Source organism: Hemitrygon akajei, chromosome 29 (assembly GCF_048418815.1).
Source record: "Hemitrygon akajei chromosome 29, sHemAka1.3, whole genome shotgun sequence".
In the NCBI taxonomy this organism is placed as follows: domain Eukaryota; kingdom Metazoa; phylum Chordata; class Chondrichthyes; order Myliobatiformes; family Dasyatidae; genus Hemitrygon; species Hemitrygon akajei.
Window position 1 is genome coordinate 5,607,935 of NC_133152.1, and position 16,738 is coordinate 5,624,672.

Sequence of the window (16,738 nt, forward strand, 5' to 3'; positions counted from 1 at the left end):
TCTTATAATTCATTGTGCTGATTTTTTAAAAAAATCACTTCCCTATTCTTTATATTTACATCCAAACAACTTTTGATATCACATGACAAATTTGGATGAACATTTATAAGTATCGCATTGTATTCAAAACAGACAAATGAGAAAATTGTTGCTACCATTTGGACATGCTGCATGAATCTGTATGCAGCATAACTGTGTAACAAGATATTGAACTGAATTTCTTCCCAAGAAACTATCCCCCAGAAATGGCTCTCAATAACACCATGTGCCGAGTCTATTCCCTGCTGCAGCAACTGCAGTTTTTTTCAAGTTATTAATATTGAAATGATTTACCACATCCCTTCAAAGGAACAGATCATTATTTCCATGCACCTGCTGCCCTTGCACTTCTGGATTATGGAGATTGCAGTGGGAGGTTTGTCAAAGAAGTCTTGATGAGTTAATTCAATGAATGGCATTGATTGGAGGAAGGTTACTACACATTTGGCAACAGCCCACAGATTTATTGGGATCATTTACACAGCTTGTTATGATAGCACTTGAATTTATGATCTCTGATTTCAAATAAGACCATAAACAATATTATAATATCTCACCTACATGTTCATGGTTTGTACAAGAATTTCTTAAACCTTTTCCTGAATTCAGTAGACACTAAGTATGTTCTAAACTTCGACATCATTGGTCTTTGCATGAACTCTTTATTTTGAGTAAAGTAATTTTCAATGAAAAGCATTAACTGACAATAAAAACATATTCACTGGCACATATATTCACTGGAGTATTATGAAAGGCTTCATTGAAATGAAAATACTAAGTACCTACTTCATCTTTAGTCATCGGGATTTAGCTTAGATTCTTATTTCAATTTTTTAAAGGTATCATTTGAGAAATTTTGTTAGGCTCCTGATCAATATCATGAGCTAATTTTATCCACTTGTGTGTCTATTATCAGATTTCAAAGCCATTTCATACCAAATTTTGTTTTCCATTCATTTAATATAGTTTAAATTATTTAAGTAAAAATTCCATGAGTTGATTATTGTGTGATGTCTTGCCATTTCCATTCCCATAACCATTTCACCGCTTCCAGAACCCATGCAGTTAGGGAGAGCTCCCTTGACCCTCAAGAACATAAGTGCTGGGGAAGAAAACTGCTTTGCATTTGAGTCAAGCCTTCTCTACATTTCCTGATACATTTTACAGTAAGCCTATACTAATTCCACTTTATTCTCCTCATCTGCTCATTTTGATGTTGGCAAGGAATGCCTCATTGGGTACCACAGGGATCAGACTAGATCTTCACTATTTACAACATATAGAATATTAATATCTTGGCTGAAGGGACAGAGCATAATATGATCAGATTTTACTGGAGATTCAAAGATGGTTGAGGGAAGGAATTGAAGAATGAAAGCAAGTATCGCTTGCACTTTATCTTAACTCTCCATTCTACAATTTTCAGTTATTTTAGAACACTGTTCCTTTTTGCTTCTATACTTTGAGACCTTACTGTTCATGAGAATTTTTTTAGGGTCCACAAAACTTTGTTAGACAAATTTTTAAAAAAGAACATTGGAGAGGCTATAGAATACCGTTGCACAGACTGAGCTATGAGTCTTTTTAAATTATTCACATTCCCCTCCCTCCACCTTGCTTTATCTTTTTTTCTACTTTTCTTTCTCTTTCTCTCTCTCTCCCTCTCTCTCTTCATCATCTTACATCCCTCCTCAGTCCTACAACCATCTCAGTATCTTTCTTGCTACTCCCCTTCATACTAGTTATGTCCCTCACCACTCAGTCCTGGTGCAATATTCGACCCAAAACATTAAGTTTCTTTCCTCTCACGGATGCTGCCTGAGCTGCTGTGTTCCTCCTGCAGAGTGTTTGCTGCTCCATGAAAAATGTGGGAGGTGGTTATGTTGGAACTGGTGAAGTCTACTGCTGCTTAAGATCAATACTAGTGATAACTATCACGTTCAAGGTGTTGACATCGCTTCACACAAAATGACAGACTGAATGCATCACACACAAAGTGCTGGAGGAATTTACAAGTCAGACAGCATCTCTGGAGAGGAATAAACAGTCAACATTTTGGGTTGACACCCTTCATCAGGAATCGGGTAGAAGACAGACTAAGAAGGTGTGGGTGGGGAAGGAATACAAGCTGGCGGGTGATAGGTGAAACCAGGTGAGGAAAAGGGCTGAAGAAGGAGTCAGGTAGGAGAGGACAGTGGACGATAGAAGAAAGGGGAGGAGGTGGACACCAGAGGGAGATGATAGGCAGGTGAAGAAGGAGAAGTGGAGTAACAGAAAGGGGAATGGAAAAAAATGAGGAAAGAAATTACAGAAGTTAGAGAAATCAATGTTACCCAGAGGGAATATGAGGTGCTTCTTCTCCAACCTGAGTGTGGCCTCATTGTGGCAGTAGAGGAGGCATGGAATGACATGAGAATGGGAATCGAATTGAAATGGCTAAAAGCATATTAGCTGGTTACTGTTGGATACAACACAGGCTCACATACTCAATACGTTTGCCTATAATCTCATCAAATGAAATTAGAAATAAATTGGTACGTGCTGTAAATTTTCAACTTTGTGTCAAATTAAAGTCATTATTTAAAGCTATTCATTTTCTTAAGTCCAACCAATATTGTTTATCTTTACGCTACCTAATAAAAACTCAAATAAACTTTCAGAAAGTAACTAGCTTCCTGAGAACAGTGTGATTAAATGCAAAGTCATAAATCATTGTAAATTTGTGATGGCAAAGGGATGAGCCAAGGCAATTATTCCCATTCCCCTGTTTTGACTTGAGGGCAAAATCGTGCTTGTCCCTCTAAGCCAGAAGTTATTGTTAGTTCGGTTGGTGTAAAAAGGCTGAAACTAAGTTCAAGCAGCCATACCGTATTATATCTTTCTATCGGTGTTGAATTGTTTTATATTCTGTTACAGGCCAAAGAGAATTAGTTAAATTCTGCTTCATTTTCGGCACAGACATTATGGGGTCAGAGGGCCTGTTCCTGTGTTACACGGATCTATGTTCTATTACACTGGGAAACATGCAGAGACAATTCTCCAGGATGTTGTCACTTATGAGGAGAAATGGAATAGACTGGATTTGTTTACAACAATCTATCCTGCATACTGTCATTGTTTGTCTTCTGTACTCCCTCAGTTTACTTGTGGATAGAATAATCTGTCTAGATGGTGTGCAAACAAAATTTTTCACTATATCTCAGCACACATTACAATAATAAGTCAATTACCATACAAAATTTGCAATGTTAGAAATATTGGAACTAATTGAAGAGTGAGCTTTGTGGGTGAGCAGGAGAGTGATGCTAATATTAGTTGCTGGATGGGACCTGAAGGACATAATCGACCTACATTCAGAAAGGCAAAAGATTAGCAATGGTCAGCATGACCTTGGGTGTAAGAAATCATGTCTCATGAGTTTAATTGCGTTTTCTTAAGAGATAACCAAGAGGATTGGTGAAGTCAGGGCAGAAGACAATGTCTACATGAGCATTAACAAGGCCTTTGACAAGCTTTCACATTGTAAGCTGGTCCAGAAGGTTAGATATGATTAGCTCAGATGGCATCTTGTTCAGCACAGACAAGTTGGAGTGAAGAGCCTGTTACCATGCATGGTATTTGTCTTTCTAACATGGGATCCAGTGTGAACTAACCTACTGGATACAACATTGGCTTATTGGAAGGAGGCAGAGGGTGGTGGTGGAGGCTGCTTTTTAGATTGACGAACAATGGTGTGTTATTGATATCTGTCTGGCTCACTGTTGTCTGTCACATATATTAACTATTTGGATGAATATTTAGTTGCATGATTAGTACGTTTGGAGATGACATTGAAGAAGGTTGCCTGTCATTACAACAGGATTTCCATCAACTTGGAATGTGGGCAATGAAATGGCGGATGAAATTTAATTCTGACAAGTGCGAAGTGATGCATTTTGGGAAAATAAATCAAGACGGAACCTGCAAAGTAAATGGCAGAGCTCTGGGGAATGTTGTAGAACAGAGAAACCTCAAGATACAAGTGTATAGTTGCCCAGAAGTGGTAGTACAGTGAGACAGGGTGGTGAAGGCCTATGGCAAGCTCGCCTTCATTAGCTGGTGCTTTGAGTGCAAGATCAGGGACGTGTCACAGATATGCAAAACACTGGAGAGCCTGTACTTGGAGTATTGAGGGCAGTTCTGCTTTTCATACCTTAGGCAGCATATGATTAAGCTAGAGAAGCTGTAGAAAAGATTCATGTATTGGAATTGGAGTCGGAGGCCTTGAGTTCTAAGGAGAGTATGGATGAGGTGGCACTGAGTGTAGGAGCTGAGTAGTGACCTTAGAGAAGCTTATAAAATCTGGATGGGCATTCATAAGGTGGATGATCAGTCTATTTCCCAGGTGAAATGAGCTTAAAACTAGAGGGCATATGTTTAAGCAAGAGGGGAAGGATTTAACAGGGACCAAAGGGGCAATATTTTCACAGGGTGGTAATTGAAGTCAATAAGGTAAGTGGTAATTATTCAGTCATTTTCCTGACTCTGTCTGAGAAGACAGAGGCTGAGCCAACAGGGACTGTACTAATAAAGCTATGAATTGTCCTGAGATATCCTAGGGCCGTGAAAGGAGGTACTTAATGCAGGCTTCTCCTGAATGCTAGCCTGCAGTAGCCAAGTGTCTCATCCTGCTGTGGATTATTGCTGGACCCATGTTCGTACACCAGACACAGCGGTGAGCCCAGCTTCGTTCCCTCCACTCCATCGCTGGCGTGCACAGTCTCCTACAGACCAGTGATCAGCACACCAAAAGAACAAATAGAGTGGCTCAGTGGTGCAAGTTGTAGGACCACTGCCCCACGGTTACAACAACCCTGGTTTGATCCCAATCTCCGTCACTGTCTGTGTTGACCTTGCATGTTCTCCTGCAGTGTTCTGCTTTCTTCCCACATCCCAAAGATGTGAAAGTCAGAGTTCTATCTTGCTCTTTAAATTCCCCCTACTGTAGAATCTGGGGGGTGGGGGTGTTGGTGAGAAAGAGGAAAAAATAGTTTAGATGTGTACAAATGGGTGCTTGATGGCAGGTGTGAACTCGTGGGCAGAAAACCCTGTTTCTGGGATTACAACACAATGAGTCCAGTGTGGTGGGGGGGGGGGGGTGGGTAAGAGCAGGAAGGTAACTACATCATCTCTGAGTGTTGTTGTGGATTCCACTTTTTCTTCACTAACTATAGTTTTTTTCTTCATTGATTGATCAATTGATTGGAAACACTCACACTCCTGCAGGGCAGAGCTCTACATATTCAATTATGTCGGACATCACCTGTTTGACTCATGTCAGCTTCAGTCCCATATGGAACTAACTGATGGATTTGGATGTCAATAACTGACATCCTTAGTAGAAACAAGTCGAATAAGACAATACCCCTCAAGTTGGGATGTTGGAATGTCCGCACAATGATGACTGGACTTGACAAAAACCTCAAGGATATCGAAGATGCACAATAAACAGCGGACATTAACAATGAGCTACTAAGGATCAAGGTAGAAAAACGTTTGGTGGATTCAGGTACACTGAAGGAAAGGGACTACACATTCTTCTGGCAGGGAAAGAACCAAGACAAGCCCCGCGAGCATGGAGTGGGTTTTGCCATTAAGAACTCATTGTTGTAAATGATGGAGCCACCAGAAAATGGATCAGAACGACTTATGACACTCCACCTACACTCCAGTCATGGCCCAGTATCTCTCGTCAGTGTGTATGCCCCTACCTTGAACTCCACCTCTGAGGCAAACGACATGTTCTACGACAAATTAAAAGCTGTTGTCAGGAATATTCCCAGTGATGAGCACCTTGTTCTCCTTGATGACTTCAACGCCAGAGTGGGAGCTGATAACAATTCCTGGCTGTCTTGTCTTGGCCACTTTGGAATTGGCAAAATAAATGACAATGGACAATGTCTGCTCCTATCGTGGCCTGTGAGTAACTAACTCCTGCTTTCAGATGAAGTTGCGACATCCACGGTCTAAATACTGGCACCAGCTAGACATGATCATCACCAGGCGCTCTTTCATCAATTCTGTACTAATCACCCGCTCACACCACAGTGCAGACTGTGATACAGATCATCACCAGGCGCTCTTTCATCAATTCTGTACTAATCACACGCTCACACCACAGTGCAGACTGTGATACAGATTATGCTTTAATATGCTGCAAGATCAAACTGTGTCCGAAGAAAATCCACCACTCCAAAAAACTGGAAAACCTCGCATCAACACAACAGAGATGAACCAGTCAGAAAAGGTTGACCAGTTTGCCAAGTCAGTACAGGGTGCTATGACTACCTCCTCACAAGGAGATACTGCAACAGAACAATGGGCGTATCTTCACAACACCGTCCATGAATCAGCACTCTCTATCTCTGGAAGAAAGACCACAAAGTGCAGTGACTCATTTGAGGCAAAGTCCAACATCATGTCTCCTGTCATTGAAGCCAAGCGTGCGGCTCTCACAGAGTACAAATGCTCACCACCCGACCAAACATTCCAGGCTCTTCGAGCTGCTAGAAGCAAAGTGCAAACAGACTGTAAGGCAGTGCGCAAATAAGTACTGGCTCCAGCTCAATGAGGACATTCAGACAGCAGCTGTGACAGGCAACATCAGATCGATGTATGATGGTATCAAAAAAGTTCTTGGCCCTTTGCAGAGTGAGACAGCACCCCTGAAGTCATCCAATGATGAAATAATCACCAATAAAATCAAGCAGATAGAACACTGGGTAGAACACTACTCTGAGCTCTACTCGAGGGAAAATGTTGTTAGCTCAGCCATTGATGCCATCGATTGTCTACTAGTCGTGGATGAACTCAACTATTGAGGACCTCAGCAAGGCAATTGACAGTCTGGCCCCAGGGAAAGCTCCTGGCAATGATGGGATTCCTCCAGACCTGATCAAACACTGCAAGAGCTCACTCCTCCAACCTTTACACAAGGTCCTCCGTCAGTGCTGGAAGGAAGGAGCCATACCACAGGATATGCGCGACTCCAAAATCGTACAAGAACAAGGGCGATAGGAGCGACTGCAACAACTACAGGGGTATCTCCCTCCTGAGTATTATCAGCAAAGTCTTTGCTTGTGTAACTCTGGTACGTCTACAAACTCTGGCAGAACGGTCTAACCTGAGTCCCAATGTGGTTTATGCGCAAGGAAGTCAACTGTCGACATGAATTTCTCACTCTGTCAACTCCAGGTGAAGTGCAGGGAACAACAGAGCCCCGTCTATGTCGCTTTCATCGACCTGACCAAGGCATTCGACCTTATCAGTAGGGATGGGCTCTTTCAGATTCTCCCCAAGATCGGCTGTCCCCTGAAACATCAAAGTATCATTAAGTCATTCCATGACGACATGACGGCTACTGTTCAGTGCAATGGCAGCTCATCAGAACCCTTCGCTATTCGTAGTGGAGTCAAACAAGGATGCGTGTTGGCCCCAACATCTTCTTCTCTATGCTATTGAAGCACGCGTTTGGGATGTGGGAGAAAACCCACAGTGGAGAATATGCAATCTACATGCAGACAGCACCCAAGGTTAGGATTGAACCCAGGTCACTGGAACGGTGAAGCAGAAGCTCAGTCCCCTGTGCCTCTGTATTAGGTTTGATGTTGAGAAAATATTATCCTTGATTTACCATGTTGCTTCCCCCACATGGAATAAACTAATAAAGCATATTTGTTGTTGCCAGATTTCTCAGTGGCTTCATGATGGGAACATATCCTGAGCCAAATTAATTAAAGGCAATGATATGCAGCCAAAGATCCCATGAAGTCAAGATCCTGAAGTGAAACCTATGGCAAGGTAAGAATTGCTTTCAAAGACAATGCTTTAGTAAGCACACTTTATTAGTGCAAAATTAAAATGAGACTTCCAAAACAATGGGCAGATAATAGCATTGCATAACTCTCAAATTAAACTATCAGACAATGCAGAAACCTGAACCGATTTCTCAGTGGAATTCATTTACAAAACATAAAGGATCTCAAGGGGATGGAGATGCAGAGTACAATCAGTCTGAGTGACGATGCCTGTCATTGCCATACTCCCTGAATACCCTCCCTTTACTGCAGGCTTGCAATGTGTGACAACTAATCTGTGATACAAGCTGTGAGAGTCAGCATGAAGCCATGCTAACTCCATGACACACTCACTGAGAAATAGCAAACCATTTTGAGGTCAAGCTCGCTCTTTAAAAATATGAAATTTTAGCAGGGGCACGAGTGTTAATCAAAAGGGGCTGAGCAGTGACGTCTTTGCATTTTGCCTAAAAATAAAAACCTTTCAACCAAGGATCCAAAAGCAAAGTTATGCCTGTTGAATATGCATGTTGGCCCCCTTTGACTCATTGTCTTAAAAAGCAGGTTTGTTGAGATACGTTCTTAGCATGTAGGTGACAATGATAAGGCCATTCTAGGTTTTGTTCTCTGCTGTTCAGTGGACCATTGTTTTTTTATAACAATCCAACATGTTTATCTTTTCAATTCTTGCCATAATTGGCAGCATTTAATTTTGTATTGTGCCCAGTAGGATTTGAATGACAGAGCTTTTGCCCTTCCTGAACCAGAAGACCATCTCTTGAACATTGAATTCTCCCATCTCAAACAAACCTCCAAAAAGTCCCTTTTCTCTCTCTGCTGATCTCTTTAGTCCCATCACCCAGTGTTTTCCCCTCCATCTGCTCATCATCCACAAACTCCTTCCACAGGGTCTCTGTCCCACTTCACATCCAGCCTCTCGAACATCCCTTAATTGATTCCATGATCCACTGTCTCTTCCTATCAGACTTCATCACCTTCAGCAAGATGTTGCCTTCAGCCATCACCTCCTAGCTGCTATCAATATTTCTACTATCCCCTCTTCCACCTGTCTGACAACTCTCCTCACCTGGCTCCATCTCTTCTCCTCAGGCTTTTACACCAGTTGTCTACAGTCTATTTTTCAGTCGAGATAAAGGGTTTCAACATAAATCATCGACTGAGTTCCTCCAGCGTCTTGTCTATTGCACCAGATGCCAACATCTGTAGTCTCCGTTAGGTATCTCCTCCTTGACAGGTCATAATCGTGCATGTGCTCTGCCTCCAGTATCACAGATTATTGAACCATGGCCACCCAGCATACAAAGAACAGGCCCATTGCCCACCATGTCTATGAGCATTATCAAGTATCTGTCCACACTGGTGGAATTACAAGCACTTCCTACATTTTGATGATTCAACTGATTTGGAGATAAACTTTAAACTTGCAAGTTTCAATCTTTACCACACCTTAGTTAGTGTGTTCCTGGTTCCAACCACCCTCTGTGTGGGGGTAAAAAAGCACACTATCTCAGATTCCCTCTGAACATTTTATCCCAACCCCTACAGATATCAATGGACTCTAGAGTAGAACTAAGGTACTGTTCAAATTTCAATGGCATTAAATATTGAACATTTAGTTATTTTAATACTGTTGGGAGATCTGAGGAGTATATTTTTCACATGGGGCGGGGGTGAATATCTGGAGTAAGTTGCTCGATGAGATGAGATTTGAGTTTGACAATGTTGAATGGGCATTTGTGCAGGCACTTGGACAGGAGAGAATTAAATTGGTAAATGGATTTATTGCTGTCACATGTACCAAGGTACAGTGAAAATTTTGCTTTGCATATCATCCATACAGTTCATTTCATCACTTCAGTTCATTGAGGTAGTGCCTGAGAAAACGTCGCGGAATGCAGACTAAAGTCTTATAGAAAAAGTGCAGTACAGACAGACAATAAGATGCAAGGCCATAATGAGGTCATATCATACTAGGGAACTATTCAATAATCATATATCATGCTTTGTAAAAGATGTTATTGAGCCTGATGGTATGTGCTTTCTGCTTTTCTATCTTCCTAATAGAAGAGGTGAGAAGGGAGAAACATAGAAACATAGAAAATAGGTGCAGGAGTAGGCCATTTGGCCATTCAGTATGATCATGGCTGATCATCCAACTCAGAACCCTGCACCTGCTTTCTCTCCATACCCCCTGATCCCTTTAGGCACAAGGGCCATATCTAACTCCCTCTTAAGTATAGCCAATGAACTGGCCTCAACTGTTTCCTTTGGCAGAGAATTCCACAGAGTCACCACTCTCTGTGTGAAGAAGTTTTTCCTCATCTCGGTACTAAAAGGCTTCCCCTTTATCCTTAAACTGTGACCCCTCGTTCTGAACTTCCCCAACATCGGGAACAATCTTCCTGCATCTAGCCTGTCCAATCCCTTTAGAATTTTATACGTTTCAATAAGATCCCCCCTCAATCTTCTAAATTCCAGCAAATATAAGCCTAGTCGATCCAGTCTTTCTTCATATGAAAGTCCTGTCATCCCAGGAATCAATCTGGTGAACCTTCTCTGTACTCCCTCTATGGCAAGAATGTCTTTCCTCAGATTAGGGGACCAAAACTGCACACAATACTCCAGGTGTGGTCTCACCAAGGCCTTGTACAACTGCAGTAGAACCTCCCTGCTCCTGTACTTGAATCCTCTTGCTATGAATACCAACATACCATTTGCCTTTTTCACCGCCTGCTGTACCTGCATGCCCACCTTCAATGACTGGTGTACAATGACACCCAGGTCTCGTTGCACCTCCCCTTTTCCTAATCGGCCACCATTCAGATAATAATCTGTTTTCCTGTTCTTGCCACCAAAGTGGATAACCTCACATTTATCCACATTAAATTGCATCTGCCATGAATTTTCCCACTCACCTAACCTATCCAAGTCACCCTGCATCCTCTTAAAATCCTCTTCACAGCTAACACTGCCACCCAGCTTCATGTCATCCGCAAACTTGGAGATGCTGCATTTAATTCCCTCATCTAAATCATTAATATATATTGTAAACAACTGGGAACTGGGGTCCCAGCACTGAGCCTTGTGGTACTCCACTAGTCACTGCCTGCCATTCTGAAAAGGTCCAGTTTATTCCCAATTCTCTATCCACAACAATACCATACCCCCAATACCATGTGCTTTAAGTTTGCACACTAATCTCCTGTGTGGGACCTTGTCAAAAGCCTTTTGAAAATCCAAATATACCACATCCACTGGTTTTCCCCTATCCACTCTACCAGTTACATCTTCAAAAAATTCTATAAGATTCGTCAGACACGATTTTCCATTCACAAATCCATGCTGACTTTGTCCGATGATTTCACCTCTTTCCAAATGTGCTGATATCACATCTTTGATAACCGACTCTAGCATTTTCCCCACCACCGATGTCAGGCTAACCGGTGTATAATTCTCTGGTTTCTCTCTCCCTCCTTTTTTAAAAAGTGGGGTTACATTAGCCACCCTCCAATCCTCAGGAACTAATCCAGAATCTAAAGAGTTTTGAAAAATTATCACTAATGCATCCACTATTTCTTGGGCTACTTCCTTAAGCACTCTGGGATGCAGACCATCTGGCCCTGGGGATTTATCTGCCTTTAATCCCTTCAATTTACCTAACACCACTTCCTTACTAACATGTATTTCCCTCAGTTCCTCCATCTTACTAGACCCTTGGTCCCCTACTATTTCCGGAAGATTATTTATGTCCTCCTCAGTGAAGACAGAACCAAAGTAATTATTCAAATGGTCTGCCACGTCCTTGTTTCCCATGATCAATTCACCTGTTTCTGACTGTAAGGGACCTACATTTGTCTTAACCAATCTTTTTCTTTTCACATATCTATAAAAGCTTTTACAGTCAGTTTTTATGTTCCCTGCCAGCTTTCTCTCATAATCTTTTTTCCATTTCCTAATTAAGCCCTTTGTCCTCCTCTGCTGGACTCTGTATTTCTCCCAGTCCTCAGGTGTGCCGCTTTTTTTTTGCTAATTTATATGTTTCTTCTTTGGACTTGATACTATCCCTAATTTCCCTTGTCAGCCATGGGTGCACTAGCTTCCCTGGTTTATTCTTTTGCCAAACTGGGATGAACAATTGTTGTAGTTCATCCATGCGATCTTTAAATGCTTAGCTAATCTTAGATAGATTAGCTAATCTATTTTAGCTAATTCACCCCAGAATACCTGGGGTGGGTGGGGTCTTTCATTATGTTGGGGCTTTACTGAGGGAGTGGGAAGTCTAGATAGAGACCATGGAGAGAGGCTGGCTTCTATGCTGTGGTGAGCTGTGTCTAAAACTTCTAAAGGTTATAGGCTATTTGGGAGGGATGAGGTTAGATTGATCTTGGAATAGGTTAAAAAGTTGGCACAGCATCATGTGCCAATGGGCCTGTACTGTGCTGTAACGTTCTATGATCTAAAAGGACTCTCTGCTGAAGCGGAATGACCTGCCTGGGCATGCTCAGGTGGGTTCAGACAGCAGGTTCTGTTGATCACAGATGGGTCCAAGTTCCAGTAAAGTTCAACTCACTACAATTTGCTTACTTACAAAATGGGTCTTACAAAAATGCCATCTTCCTGGTCCTAAGCTCATCCCTGGAGCATCTATACAGTAAAGACAGTTACATCAGATTATTTTTTATTGACCACTGTGCTGCCTTCGATTTGATTATTCCAACCAAACTCCTTAACCTGGCACTCAACATGTCATTTACAACTGATCCCTGACTTCCTGACCAAGAAACCACAATCAGTAAGAATGGGTAGCAACAAGACCAGCGCAATTATCCCCTACACTGGAGCCCAAGAAGGCTGCATCCTCAATCCCTGTACGCTCAACTGTGTGACCAGATTCTGCTCAAGCTCCACTACAGGTTTGCAGATGACACCACCATGATAGGACAAACCACAAGTAATGATGAATTAGAGTACAAAAAAGAGGCAGTGTTATTGGTGACATGAAGTCATGACAATAACCTTTCCTTCATTGTCAGTAAAACAAAAGAGCTCGTTTTGACTTCTGGAAGGGGGCTGGGGAGGTGGCATACACAATCCTGTTTACATCAAATGTCCTGAGGTTGAAAGTGCTGAAAGTTTTGGTTCTCTAGGAGTGGACACCACCTGTCCTAATCCATCCACACTGTTCCATGCCCAGACCGCATTTTGGGAAATCTGCATACAGGCAGAGGTTAAAGAGCAAGATCCAGAGATGAGGGAAATAAGGGATCTAAATGAATGCACCAACATTGTCACAGATGTTATAAAAACAGTTGTAGAGGCATGTGACACTATAAAATCATTCAGAATCTTCCCCAGCCGGAAGCCTTGGATGCTGAGGGCCAAATTAGAGGCTTCAGGTCTGGCGGAGAAGAAAGTTACAAGAGGTTCAGGTATGATCTCTGGATAGCCATCTCACAGGTGAAGTGGCAATTCCAGACTAGACCTGAACCGACGAAAGATGATTAACACTTGTGGCAGAACTTGAATGCTATCACCTCTTATAAAGTAAAATCAAGCAACATAGGCGACAACAGGGCTTCATTTCTAGATGAGCTCAATGCCGTTTGTGGTCGCTTTGACCATCAAAACCTGGAGGAACCATCAAACTCCCACAGTCACTGAAAATCCTGTGATTTTGGTCTCCGAAGCTGACGTGTGAGCATCCTTCAGGAGGGATAACCTATGGAAAATATTTGGCCCAGATGGGGTACAAGTACCAAAGACCTGTGTGATCAACTAGCTGGAATGTTCACTGAGATCTTTACCCTCTCACTTCGGCAGTGTATGGTACTCACCTGCTTCAAGTAAGCTTCAAATACACTGGTGTCTAAGAAGAATTTGGTAAACTGTGTCAACAACTATCCCCCATTAGCACTTACATCCACTGTGATGAAGTGCTTTGAGAGGCTGGTGATGATACATACCAACTCCTGCCTGAGAAGTTACTTGATCTGCTGTAATTTGCCTACTGGGTCAAGAGCTCCACAGCAGATGCCATCTCACTGGCTCTTCACTCAACCCTGGAACATCTGGATAACAAAGATGCATGCATCATGGTTGCTCTTCATCGACTACAGTTCAGTTTTCAATACTGTCATCTCCTCAAAACTGATCAATAAGCTTCAAGAACTTAGCGTCAATACTTCCTTTTGCAATTGGATCCTCAATTTCCTCACTTGCAAACCCCAGTCAGTTCGGATTGGCAACAACTTCTCCAATTTTCATCAGCACAGATTCACCAGAAAGCTGTGTGCTTAGCTCACTGTTCCACCTGCTTTACACTTATGACTGTGTGGCTAAGCACAGCTCCAATGCCATATTCAAGTTTGCTGAACACACTACTGTCATAGTCAAGAATCAAAGGTGGAGATTAATCAGTTTATTGAAAGGACATTGAAAGTCTGCCACAACAACCTCCTACTCCATGTCAGCAAGACCTGATTATTGACTTCAGAGCGAGGAAACCAGAGGTGCATGAGCCAGTCCTCATCAGAGGATCAGAAGTGGAGAGGGTCAGCAGCTTCAAATTCCTTGGTGTTATCATTTCAGACAAACTGTCTTAGGTCCAGTACATGAGTGCAATTATGAATAAACCACAGCAGCACTTTTGCATTCTAAGGAGACTGTGAAAATTTGACAAACTTCTATAGATGCGTGTTGGCAAGTATAGTGACTGATTGCATCATTGTCCAGTATGGAACATCATTGCCCTTGAGTGGAAAGTTCCTCAAGACAAATCAAGTCAAGTCACTTTTATTGTCATTTCAACCATAACTGCTATGTAAAGTACATAGTAAAAATGAGACAACGTTTTTCAGGACCATGGTGTTACATGACACAGTACAAAAACTAGACTGAACTACGTTAAAAAAAACTACACTAGACTACAGACCTACACAGGACTACGTAAGGTGCACAAAACAGTGCAGGTATTATAATAAATAATAAACAGGACAATAGGGCAGTAATGTGTCAGTCCAGGCTCTGGGTATTGAGGAGTCTGATAGCTTGGGGGAAGAAACTGTTACATAGTCTGGTCGTGAGAGCCCGAATGCTTCAGTGCCTTTTCCCAGATGGCAGGAGGGAGAAGAGTTTGTATGAGGGGTGCGTGGGGTCCTTCAGAATGCTGTTTGCTTTGCAGATGCAGCGTGTAGTGTAAATATCTGTGATAGCAGGAAGAGAGACCCCAATGATCTTCTCAGCTGACCTCACTATCCGCTGCAGGGTCTTGCGATCCGAGATGGTGCAATTTCTGAACCCACAAAAGCTAGTAGATACTGCCCAGTCCATCACAGGCAAAACCCTCCCCATCATTGAGCACATCTACATAAAGCGTTTTTGCAAGAATGGATCCCCACCACCGAGGTCATACTCTCTTCTCACTGCTGCCATTAGGAAGAAGGTACAGGAGCCTCAGGACTCACACCACCAGGTTATTACCACTCAACCATCAGGAAGAAGGTACAGGAGCCTCAGGACTCACACCACCAGGTTATTACCACTCAACCATCAGGAAGAAGGTACAGGAGCCTCAGAACTCACACCACCAGGTTCAGGAACAGTTATTACCACTCAACCATCAGGAAGAAGGCACAGGAGCCTCAGGACTCACACCACCAGGTTATTACCACTCAACCATCAGGAAGAAGGTACAGGAGCCTCAGGACTCACACCACCAGGTTATTACCACTCAACCATCAGGAAGAAGGTACAGGAGCCTCAGGACTCACACCACCAGGTTATTACCACTCAACCATCAGGAAGAAGGTACAGGAGCCTCAGAACTCACACCACAAGGTTCAGGAACAGTTATTACCCCTCAACCATCAGGAAGAAGGTACAGGAGCCTCAGGACTCACACCACTAGGTTATTACCCCTCAACCATCAGGCTCGTGAATCAGAAGTGTTTAACTTCATTCAGCTTCACTTGTCCCATCATTGAAATGTTCCCACAAACTATGGACTCACCTTCAAGGGCTCTTCATCTTGTATTCTCAGTATTTATTGCTTATTCATTTATGTATTCATTATTCCTCTTATTATTATTTCCTCTTTCTTTTTCACAAGACAAAGGTGCAGAAGTAGGCCATTCAGCCCATCGAGTCTGCTCCGCCACTCCACCATGAGCTAAACTATTCTCCTGTCTAGTTCCAATTTCCGGCTTTTTTCCCATATTCCTTGATACCCTGACTAATTAGATACCTGTCATCTCCTCCTTAAACTCTCTCAATGATTGGGCCTCCACAGCTGTATGTGCCAACGAATTCCATAAATCCACGACCCTCTGGCTAAAAAAATTTCTCCTCATCTCTGTTTTAAATGGGTACCCTATAATTCTAAGACTGTGACCTCTTGTCCTGGACTCACCCACCAAGGGAATCAGCCTTTCCACATCTACTCTCTCCAACCCTTTCAACATTCGAAATATTTCTATGAGATCCCCTCTCATTCTTCTATACTCTAATGAATACAATCCAAGAGCCGACAAACGCTCCGCATATGCTAGTCCCTGCATTCCAGGAATCATCCTCGTGAATCTTCTCTGAACTCTCTCCAACATCAGCACATCCTTTCTAAGATAGGGGGCCCAAAACTGCACGCAGTATTCCAAATGGGGTCTCACCAGTGCCCCATAGAGCCTCATCAACACCTCCTTACTCTTAAACACCTCCTTACTCTTAAACACCTCCTTACTCTTAAACACTATTCCTCTTGAAATGAATGCCAACATAGCATTTGCTTTCCTTACTGCTGATCCAACCTGATGGTTAACCTTTAGGGTATCCTGCACTAGGACCCCCAA